Source organism: Protopterus annectens, chromosome 3.part0 (assembly GCF_019279795.1).
Source record: "Protopterus annectens isolate FY-2018-M chromosome 3.part0, PAN1.0, whole genome shotgun sequence".
Lineage (NCBI taxonomy): Eukaryota > Metazoa > Chordata > Ceratodontiformes > Protopteridae > Protopterus > Protopterus annectens.
The window spans coordinates 1645341874-1645354298 of NC_056731.1; positions in this window are offsets into that span (position 1 = coordinate 1645341874).

The window sequence follows — 12425 nt, forward strand, 5'->3', positions numbered from 1 at the left end:
ATCATATTATGCAGATATGGTACTTTAGAACATTTAAAAACCAAAAAGTGAAATTGTCTAGAATTTTATCAAATGAAGGGATGATAAGGGTATGAAGGAACTAACAGATTTTTGGAGAAACTGATCGAGTAATTGTATTCCTGAGTAATAAGATTTTAGGCATAGCAGGCAACTGTGAGTGTCATCAACCTGCATAAACCAGTGGAAGATAAACCAGTGAATCTGACATTTCATCTGGTACTGAGAAGATTTTTAGAAGCTTCATAAAGATCTAGTATAAAGTGTTGGATGCATCATTCCTGAGGTCCATTGTTATGGAGAATGTGATGATCTGGGCAAAACTTTGTAAGTGGATGTAACTGGTACAATTTGATACATTTACTTGTTTTATCACAGAAAGAGCATTTGAATACTGTTGTCTTCTTTGGTTGGTCTCACATAATGATGATTCCCAACTTCATTTTTCTTAAGTAGCCACTGTAAGATTTGTTCAAACAGCCTAGATGCTAGCCTTGATTATCTCTAGGAGATTATGCTGTCATAGCTTGAGGGGAAATTATAACAATAACAGTCCTTAGTCTAATAGTGTGTTTCATTGTGTCATAAAAGCATTTCATTTTGCAGTTGTCTTATTTAACTCTCACGTGCCCTTTTAGAGATTGCAATTCATTTTCAAGGTTGTGCTAATCTCTTCTGAACAACTTGTGGTCATCTAGCAGCATTCTGTCATCTGTATTAAATGGCTTAATCAAAAATACAGTGACTACTTGCAAAGACCCACCACTGAAGCTGACAAGGTTTGCTCCTGATGCTCGTGATGTTTATACATATAAGTTTTAGACCATTTCTACTCTCAAAGCTTGAGGGGAAATTATAACAATAACACTCCTTACTGTAAAGCAGCATGAAGTTGTACTTTGAAGGGACCTAGTTAAGGTAGATTAGATAGAGGTGCCACTTCAGGTTCTGCAATGATTCCAAGATAACAGCTTGTGTGGAGTGTGGATCAGAGGAGGTAAGCATACCTCTCAACTGTCCAGATTTCCACAGAATGTCCAGAGTTTTTACTCATATTTTTGGTCTGTTCCTTATAAAATTTGTAGTTTTCTGCATTTTTGTGGCAAATCAGTGAGGACTGAATTCACTAAATAATGACAGGCATTTGAGTTTCAGACTTCATTTCCTTCCGAAAATGTATGTTAATACACAATCTTTTATTCTAACAACTTTATAAGTTTATAAGAGCAATATTTAAAATGTATCCCTATTTTTGATGCTTTGTTCTCCCATTATCTTTGGCTTTTTTCCATATTATTTGTGCTAAGATGTTGAGAGCTATGGTATCCATAATTCTAGATTCTCAGCTTTGTGTTCCAGTGTAGTTAGCAGTAGAATGGGAATGCTTTGCATCAGGATATTTCTGATAAACAAATGGAAATGGACAGTTTGTAGATCTGTGTTGCAAGTATACAAAGGGGAACCTTATGTGAAAGTAGTGGCTGTTTTTTACACTGTGCTGTTAAGAAAATAGTATTTACTATTAGCCTTTTTAAGCCTAACCATTCATGCTCCAGTCACTGACTAGTGTGTGTAGCAGTTAATTTATTTTTATAAAAGAAAATTGTATTTTAGTTTTTTTACACAAGTTCAAAGTCTGATACAATTTCAAATGTTAATATAAATAAAACGCTATTATCCTGGTTATATTTTGTGTTTAATATTTTGTCTGTTCTTCAGATTGCATTTAAATGTCCATTGGTATCCCACAATTACACCGGAGTGGATTGGGCTACATAATTATGTAGACAAATCTTATGTTAATCAGGATCCAGTTGGCTAGTTGTACCTATTTTTCATGGGCCTTTGTCCAGATTTTTGATGTTTCCAGGTTAAGAGGTACAGGTCCTATCCTGCATCAGTACCCATTACAACACTACAACTGAAGACTCCTAGCCTGGCATTCATTACTGCAGTACAATTACTGGGTCTGGCATCAGAACCCTTTACAGCAGTGCAACTAGAGTCTCCTATGCTGGTTTAATATCATCAGAACACAATGTTGTGTACTTCAGGGTGACCCGAGTTCATACAACACGCATTTGCTGTTCATAGTTCCCTACAGCTCTAGTGTTAAGCATGTTGTTGATATTCCCCTGGGGTGCACAATTGCTAAAAAAAATTTAAATAGTAGTGCTGTGGCATTCAGAGTGCAGTGTTATGTCTATACACAGCATGCCTGCTTATAATTTTGCTCTGAATCACATCCAGGATGTGCCAGGTACAGCAGTGGCTCTAAACTAATAATGACCATGGGTCTTTCAGAACCTTGCCATTAGTTACGGATAGCCAAAACATGAGTGGTAGTCAGAATGGGAGCAAGATGAACAAATAATGTTTTAAAGACGTAACTAAAAATACTGAATAGTCTCTAATATTTTTTCATTAAATATTTCATTCCTAACTCTGACATTACTTATGAAGTGCTTCTATGACATTTCTCCTTTCTGCTAATTTTTTTCCTGCCATCCTAATTCAGCTTAGCAAGAGAAAGAAATGAAACAACTTACAAAGAGTGATCTGCATTTAATAAACTGTCCTTATACTTTTATATTTGTCAGACAAGACTAGCTTTTCCATATGTATAATTGTCATGTTTCCAAGGGTTGTATACAACTCAGTCTCTCTTTCTTGCTCTCTTTATGTTGACAGCACTAAAAGAAATGAGCATGTACATTTACACTGTCGCATAAATGTATCACACTTACATCCATTAACTACATGCTTTAGCACTGGAAGTGTCAGTACTCCAATTAAGGATGCCAACTGCAGCAGAAGCAGCATTGTCATGGTTTCAGATAGACTTTATCTGTGTCAAAATGAACTGCAGATTTTCTGCGTAGATTAAACATTAAGCATGTAAGTAAGGCAGGATTAAGCATGCTGTTAGACACATGAAAGAGGCCTTTTCAATCCCTTATTACCATATGATCCAGTGTTACCCCCTTCCACACCATGATCACGGTGAATGTATATAAATTAAAGGAAAAAGCAACAAGTAGAAGATAAATTAGGTTCTATCACCCAGGTAGTGAGAAAGAGTAACAGAAATAGACAAGTGCCTAAATGAAAAAAAATAATAATAAGTTCATTCCTTAAATTATAATGCTCTTCAAAGAAATTTGGCAACCACTGCCTATCCTGGTACTTGGCAACTTAAGGCAAGGAAGCAGTCCTGGAATGGAACATCTCGGGATATTGAACAGACAAGCATTCAAAATTAACACACCTTCTTGCAGTTAGACTTACGAACTCAGCTGTTGCCATATCTTTCAGATATGCCAAGGCTGCCGACACCATCCCCCACTCTGGAATTATAGATAAGCTCACTAAACTAGGTATAAATCCCTATGTCACAAGATGGTTTGCCAACTGGCTCACGGACAGAACCCACACTGTGAAAGTAGTGGATTCCAAATCCGACTTCAGACCAGTGACAAGTGGAGTACCACAAGGTTCAGTCCTGGGTCCTCTCCTGTTTGGTATCTACTTCTCTGAAGTGCAAGCTAACACAGAAGGTCATTGGCTAACAAAGTTTGCAGATGACTGCTAACTAGGAGTCATAATCGAAACTCCTAACGATGTGGACAAACTACAAAAGGGCCTCACTGAGACAGATACCTGGTGTCAAAGCCATGGCCTGAAGTTCAATGCCAGAAAGTGTATTGTCAGCCCCTTTGGTAAAAACTCTGTACCCATGAACTACCACATAGCTGGTAGTCTACTTAATGCTGAAAATGTGATAAGAGACCTTGGGACACAGGTGGACAGTAGTCTCTCCTTTGATAATCACATTGCCACAGTGGTCAGGAAATCCTTCTACGTGGCTCATCTCATCACAAAAGGATTCTCATCCAGAAAAAAAGAGGTCATTGTTCCCCTCTACTCATCACTCATTAGACCCATTACAGAGTACAATGCCCCTTTTGGTATGTACCTCACAAGACATCTACAACAACTGGAAAGACCACAGAAATACCTCACAAAGAGGATTACTGGCCTCAAGCAGACGCCCTATGCAGACCGTCTCAAAAAACTACAGCTTTACTCCATCGCATATCGCCTACTCAGGGGCGATCTCTGCCTAACATACAAAGCTATGTCAAACCCAGAGCTGTTGGACATGCTCCACTTAAAGAAACCCCAATCCCTCCGAGCTGCACGCTCTAGGGACCTAAACCTTGTCACCACAATAAACAGAACATGCTGGAGGGATAGATTCCTGTCCCAGAGACTTCCCATACTCTGGAACAGACTACCTATCTATGTCAAACAGTGCTCCTCATAAGCACTCTTCAAGAAAAATCTTGATGATTGGATGGGAAATGGGAAATTCACCCCAGGGATCACTTCTGTGGCTCTGCTCGACAGGGGCACAGGAAAATAATTTTCTTGGGTGGCGAAAGCCAGGGTACATTTTTTGGCTAGGCTTATATAGGCCCTAGGGCCAATAGTCTAGTACCTACCTATGAACCTATGAACCTATAAACAAGTGGTGTATGGAAAAAAAGTTACATTAAATGCAAAAAAGTGTAGTATTGTCACATTTGGTGAACAGCTCACTTGCTCAACATACAGTACAGCCAGTACCTACTCCAAAATTAAAATGCAGCCAGGGATCTTAGAATCTGTGTTCATTTCATCTCCTTTGACCAACATGTAACAGCTGTAGTCACAGAATCCTTTACGTAGCACATCAAATATCTAAAAGCATACCATCCAGGTCAAAATAATTTATCATCCCTTTTTATGCAATCATAATTAGACCAATTATTGAGTACAACACCCACTTCATGATGTACCTTTCCAAGTATATAAAGCAACTAGAAGGGCTCCAGATGTTCCTAACCAAGAAGATTGTTGGTCTAAAGACCTTGAGCTGTCATGAAAGGCAGTCAGTTTACTCATTTCTTATAGGTTCTTGCAGGATGTACCTTCCATTCTGGACCATTAGGGACACTATGCTCCTTGCTCTTCTGTATCTTCACAAGTCAAGTAGTGGCATTAATTCTATAATACCAGAACTATGTATTAAATCTCCACCAGCACATAAATGTATTATCTAGCATGTTTTGTAATACCAGCCCCACATTTGGAAAAAACTTCCCCTGCAAGAGAGACAAAGTGCCACATAGCATCCTTCAGATTAAACTTGGATGGTTGGATGAGTACCTATTAATTTACTCTGAAATTAACCTGTTTTGCCCTTTTTGAGAAAGGGGTGCAGAATGAGAGTGGATACTGGCAAGGTATAAATGGCCTTGTGACTTAACTGCCTTGTATTTCCTACATAGGCCTAACTCTAGATCACACTTTATCCAGGTCTATTCACATCAATAATCTAAAAGCAAAAATTAAGTCAACCCTGTATGGCTGCCATAAAAACTTTATATTATCATATCTGAAGTTAACTGTACAGTATGTAACATATTTTACAACAAATATGGTCTCCCTTTCTTTACCCATTCTTCAAAGTAAAATCTCAAAGATTTGAAAATATTGTCCAGTATGATCTATTGTTTTATTCTTCTCTCCCAATGGACAGAACACCATTATATCATCCTTAAGTCTACAAAATGGCTCCCAGTACAGCAGTGTGCACCAGCAGTCACACATAAAACTTCAGCAATTACAACCCACTCAGACCTGCATTGAAATTGTCAACAAACCATACCCAATATCAGCTGCATTTCATTTCATACAATCTAGCACAACAGCAGGGACAAAATGATCTGTAATTTGCCCAAAAATAGTCTATCGTACACTGACCATATATACTCCTCCTTCTTAGATCCCAAACTGAGGAACCAATACATTAATATTTATTGTTACAGTTTTGTTTGTTTGAGACACATTTTGTTTGTTTTTCTTTTCCCTAGTCAGATTAGAAAATTTGCTAGTGGTCTTGGAGCTCTGCTTGCTCCATGTAAAGGTGTAGCTAGACACGGGATGAACACCTCATTTTGTACCCCTTCAAACTTACCTGAAGAGAAAAAAAAAGCACTGAAGACAAATTGAAGAACAAAAATAAAAAAGGAACCCAAGGACAGCATGAATGAGATACATTTGGATTTCAGATGTCATAGCCTTAATATCCTTAAGAAAATGCATACTAATGCAAAACATATTACTATAGCATCTTTCTAAATTTATAAGAGCAATATGTTAAACTTTGTACCTGACCCCAAAAACATCAACTCACTAAATAATGACAGACATTTGAGTTTCAGATGTTGTAACTTTCAGAAAATGCATACTAATGCAAAACCTATTATTCAAGCAGCTTTTATGTTTTATAAAATCTATACTTTAAACTTTGTCACTCATCCCCTAATTTCAAGTCACTAAATAATGACATGCATTTGAGTTTGTCTTCATATCCTTCAGAAAATGCAATTCATGTCAAAACAACAAAACAAGATACTAGATAAACCAATATTATTATTGGAATTGAACGATCAAATTAAAAACTTAAAAAGTAACAAAGCCCCTGGTCCAGATAAAATAATTCCAGAAATATACAACATTTTCCCAGATTCAGCATTAAAAATTCTATCAAATGCATTTGCTATGGTTAAAAGTGAACTGGAGATACCCCCATCTTGGAAATATTCATTGATTTCCCCCATCTTAAAATAGGGTAAAAACCCACAATTATGTTCTTCCTATGGGCCTATTTCTCTGTTAAACATAGATTACAAAATATTTATGTCTATATTAGTTAAAAGATTTAATAATATATTGCCTAGTTTAATAGATTATGACCAAACAGGTTTCATATTACATAGAAAAGTTCAAGATATTATTAAATTATTATCCCTGATTGATATTGCATATAAAACTAAAAAGCAACTTACTATTATTAGCCTAGACATTGATAAAGCCTTTGACTCTATTACTGGTCATACCTACACAAAATCTTTATAGGTTATACGTTTTCTTTAGATTTTTATTAATTTGATATTAAAATTATATACTGGTTGCCAAGCATATGTTAAAATTGGATCATGCTTATCTTCATCATTTAAAATTTCAAAAGGTACAAAACAATGCTGCCCACTGTCATCTTTATTGTTTGCTCTGTCAATAGAACCTTTCGCTACTTATATAAGAAATGATACTAATATAAAAGGATTTGCTTTAAATAGTGAACATTGCTCAAAAATCCAGCTGTTTGCAGACAACATCCTTTTAACAAGTGAGGATATAGATGCTTCTACACACTATATATCTGAATCAATAAATGTCTTTGGAAAAATCTCTGGCCTAACATTTAATCAAAACAAAACAGAAACACTATTAATCAATAAGAAAATTAATAAGAATTTGCAAAACTATATAAAATTTAATTGGGAAAACAAAGCAATACAATATTAAGGGATTACTATAAAAACAACTTGGAAAGAGACTACTTTTAAACTATACTAATTTATTAAATACTATCACCAAGTTAATCAATAATTGGAACAAGATGTTCTTTACCATGGACGACAGACTTACATTGATAAAATGGTTATTTTAACAAAAATTTGATTCTACACAATCCTGATTTTAATTCCTCAAAAAAAAATTTTAAGCAAATAAATACTGTATTAATTAAGTTTCTTTGGTTCCCTCAAAAAACAAGAATAGCTTACAATTGGCATGCAATGGAATGGGATAACAATGGAATCAGCTTTCCTAATACTGAATTATATTCAAAATCTACTATTGTTAACACACTATTACATTGGCTAAGCACCACCTATATATCAAGCTGGAAACAGCTACATGAAATCTATATAGTATCTAGTACTAGTCATGAAACACAAATAAATGCTTCATTAGGCATTAGTAAAGTATACTGGGCATTACGAGATTACTGTTTATATAAGAAGAAGTTTAATCACTTCACTTACAGTATGAATCAAATCTTCAGTAGCTTTAAAAGTATAATAGAAAGTAATTACAGTGTTAAGCAGTAATTTTTCTTACATTTCCCATTCCGTACACTCCAGACTGTTTACACTCCTTTAATTTAAGTAAAATGTTAAACTTTAAAGATAATGACCTAAAATTTTGGTATCAGTTTCTAGACAACAACAAAACTCACTCAGCAAATTTCCTATTAGCTAGATATAATATTAATCAAGATAACTGGTTATCCATACAAATTTTATGACAGTTTATTGAGAACAAAGTGAAAATATCAATAAATTTACAAACATACACTACTCCAAAACTGTTACAACTCTTAATGTGTAATAAGTCGATGGACATTGAAAATAAATTGGGCATTTCATTTATCTATAAAATACTACATGATGAATTTCTACCTCTTGACTTAGCTTTTTGGGATTATTCTGCAAAAATTAACAAAGAATCCTTTTCAGAGAATAATAAAAAACTATTATTAAAATATATAAATAGCACCACTTCTGCTCTATATGGGAAGTTGTTTACTTGGAAATTTCTTTATAGAAGTTTCTTCACACCCTATAAAATTGCTATACTAAGAGTAAAGAAATAAAATATTGGAGATGTGATGAAATGTTAGAAGCTAATTGGCTTCATATGTTTAGCAAGTGTAGAATTGTTTTACAATACTGGAATGATTTCAATATTTTGTAAAAGCTTTGTGGTCAGATAATTGTCATGTCACTGATTCCTTCTTGTTGTTTAATGTTCCTGTTCCAAATGTGATTCCAAAACATTAAATATCTCTTCTTTGGTCATTGTTGGCCAATGCTAGAAAAGTGATAACACTGAATTGGAAGAATAAACAAGACCTTCAGTTTATTGACTTTATAAGATTAGCTAAATGCATGTATAAAAAAGAAATGCAAACTATTCTTACAAGAACATCTAACATAACTCATAAAAGACTAGCTTGGCAGAAACTGCAAGTTTTATTGGACAAATATTAATGGTGTGTATAATTTAAACTAAACGTTATGGAAGATTGTATATAGTTATAAATGGTTGATCATTTTGTTGTTTCTTTCTTTTTCATGTTCTAATTGTTTAGAATGTTTATTTTTGAATGAAAACCAAATAAAAAGCTTTTTAAAAAAAGAAGTGCAATTCAAACCAATGCAGAACTTTTTATTATTCTAGCAACTTTCCAAGTTTATGAGAGCAATATTTTAAACTGTTCCCAACTTCAAGTCACTAAATAATTGACATACATTTGAGTTTTATACATCATATCCTCTAGAAAATACATATTAATGTGAAATATATTATTCTAGCACTTTTTCCCCTTCTCCTTACCTAGTGGTGTGAGAACACTCTTATTCCTCCAGGTAGTAGCAGCAGGATCCCTGTCCCATTCTAGGCCAGTTAAAATAGGAATTAAAATAACTACTACTAGCACACAACAAATAATCAGAATGTCAGCAGGGACTGCAAGCCTATCTATCTTTTTTTCAGCTCAGCAGTCTGCTCTGCTCTCATGAGCGGCCATGGTGGTGCACCGGTTAGTGTTGTTGCCTCACAACAAGAGGTTCTTCAGTTCGATTCTTGGCTGGGGTGCCTGCTGTGCAGAGTGTGCATGTCCTCCCTGTGGTTGTGTGTGTTTCCTCTGGTTGCTCTGGTTTCCTTCCACATCCCAAAGACATGCTGTAGGTGGATTGGACACTCTAAATTGGCCCTAGGTGTGAGTGCGTGCATGTGTGTACCTTCCATGGAAGGTCAGGCGCAGGGCTGGCAACTCGACACCATAAAACTCTACTGCCAATCATGAGTGTACAGGTGATCTGCTGTGGTGACCCCTAACAGGGAATAGCTGAAAGAAGAAGAAGTTTGCTCTCCTCTCATCTCCAGTTGACAGTCTCACTCCACACATTCTATGATTAAAAAAATAAAATAAAAAGTCAATATATCGTAACAATTAAGTTTTGTTTTTTAAAAAAAAAGATCAGTTACTGCTGTTGCTGTGGGAACCAAATATAAAAGCAAATAATTGCCGTAACTGTGCAACTCACTCTGCCCAGCAACCCAGTCAGAAGCCATTGGGATGGTGCCTCAGGCTCAACCTTTACATAAAACATAAGGATGTGTCAGACACACACACACACACACACACACACACACACACACACATACATAAAGTGACATTTAAAAGGGGCTGGAAGTTGCCAGGATGACAGGAAAGAGAGTAAAACAATTGAGAGGGTGCAAAGGATGTATTTATCTTAGCTAAACTAGAAAAATAAACTAAAATAACTTTTCTTCATTTTCTGCCCCCTCTAAGCTAGTGTTCAGAGTGACTGTCCTTTCTACCCTGCTATTTTTATGCTGTTGGCTCCAGGCTTAATTAACAGTTGACTTTCTGATTAACTATGTCCTTTAATTATACATTTTGTAGCATAAAACAACATGCTGCCCTGTTTGGCTGGGATGTTTTTTGCTGTATTTTTTGCTTTATACTACTAATGGATTGACATTTATAATCAGATTTGACCTTGCTACAGGTCCCAGACATCACAGTAGCATTTTTATTTGACATAATTTCATCTGTGTGCTTTTGAAGTGTAGTTGCAACTAATCCGTTTATGTGGTTTATTATTGCTAGAGTTTTGTTTATTTGGGACTTTTTTTTCTAGTGAAGGTATGGAATTTGCTGGTGTTCTAGACATTCTGTTTTCTTTAAGACCTAATTTATGTTTGTTTTCTGATAGAATGTATCTTTTAAGTGTATGTTTTACATTGTTGTGCATAGCAGTAGCTGCTGTTTACTGAATGTCCTTGCTACACACCACTGATGCTGTATTGACCACATCTAACTGGATCTGACCTTCCTCTGTTATACAAAGCAGCAGGGCAAGTTACACTATGTAGAAGTAAATAATTTATTTTAAAGTGTTCATAACTGTAATCTAACATTCCCACACTCATCTCAGTCCCTTCCATGGTTGCTAAAGGCTGCTACTCATAGCACAACTGGGCTCTAAGATGTGCTGAGTTATGCACTGCTGCTGTTTGTTTATAAGAACTCTTTGTTGCAAGAAGCATGGCTGGACTGCCTTGCATGCTGCTGCTCTTATTCATTGTTTATAAAAATGTTTGTTGTTTGCAGGTCAGATGCTTAAATTGATGTTACAATAGTTCTTTGCAACTTCCAAACCAGTTCATAGTCATCAGCAGCTTCTACTGAAATCTACATTTCCCTTAGTACTTAGGCTAGTTATTACCAGACACTTGCAGCAACTGGAAAGACCCCAAAAGTACCTCACCAAGAGGATCAAATGGCTCAAACAGATGCCATATGCTGCTCGGTTAAAGAAACTCCAGCTCTACTCAGTGGCATACCGCCTGCTCAGAGGCGATCTGTGCCTGACGTATAAAGCCATGTCCAACCCGGAATTAATGGACATGCTGCACCTCAGAAAATCCAAATCCCATCGAGCTACACGCTCGAGAGACGTGGACCTCAGCACTGAAATAAATAGGACATGCTGGAGGGACAGATTCATAACCCAGAGGCTCCCTTCACTTTGGAATAAAATCCCAGTCCAGGTTAGGCAGAGTCCCTCATTGACTCTCTTCAAGAGGAATCTTGATGAGTGGATGGGAGATCATAGATTTACTCCAGGTATCACTTCTGTGTCACTGTTAGACAGAGGCACAGTATACTAACCTCGAAAAAGGGCATAGCAAAATTCATTTTAAAATGGGTGGCGAAAGCCAAACACACTCTGGCTAGGCTTGTAAATGCCCTAGGGCAGATAGCCTAGTATTAACCTATGAACCTATGAATAATAGTGACCGCATTTGACTGTATGGAGCAACAGAGTCTGACAAATCCTAGAAACATTCATTGTGTGTCTCCTGAGCCTACTGACTCTTTGAAGTATGTGTGTCTTACTGCATACAAACTAACCTCTTTTCATTTTATTGGAAGGAACTGATCCTTGAAGTGCGTGGCATCTGACATCTGACTGAGCCAACCTGTAGCCATCTGGGCCCACTATTCTAAATAAAAAATGTGTATACTTTTGCTACCTTTTCTACCCTCATTTTTATTGTTACTATATGGAGTTTGCGTATTACCCAGTTATTACTGTAACTGTGCACTGTACCAAACTGTAGTTGTATAGGGTGTATATCACAACATCGAAGTGTCAAAACTTCGAATGTTATAACATCAAACCCAAAACCACAAAAGCTGAAAACTTCGAAGACTGAAAACAGTGATTTTTTTGTTCTAGTACAAAACGCGAAACACACGAATGCTACAAACTATTTCTAATGTAAGGGGCTTTGCCCCCCCATACCCCCAACACGGGGGGCTGTGCCCCCCACACACCCCCTACATAAATATACCAACTCCGAGATCACACCACAGTGAAGTAAATGGCGAAGCCACGGAAATGGCCCACCAAATT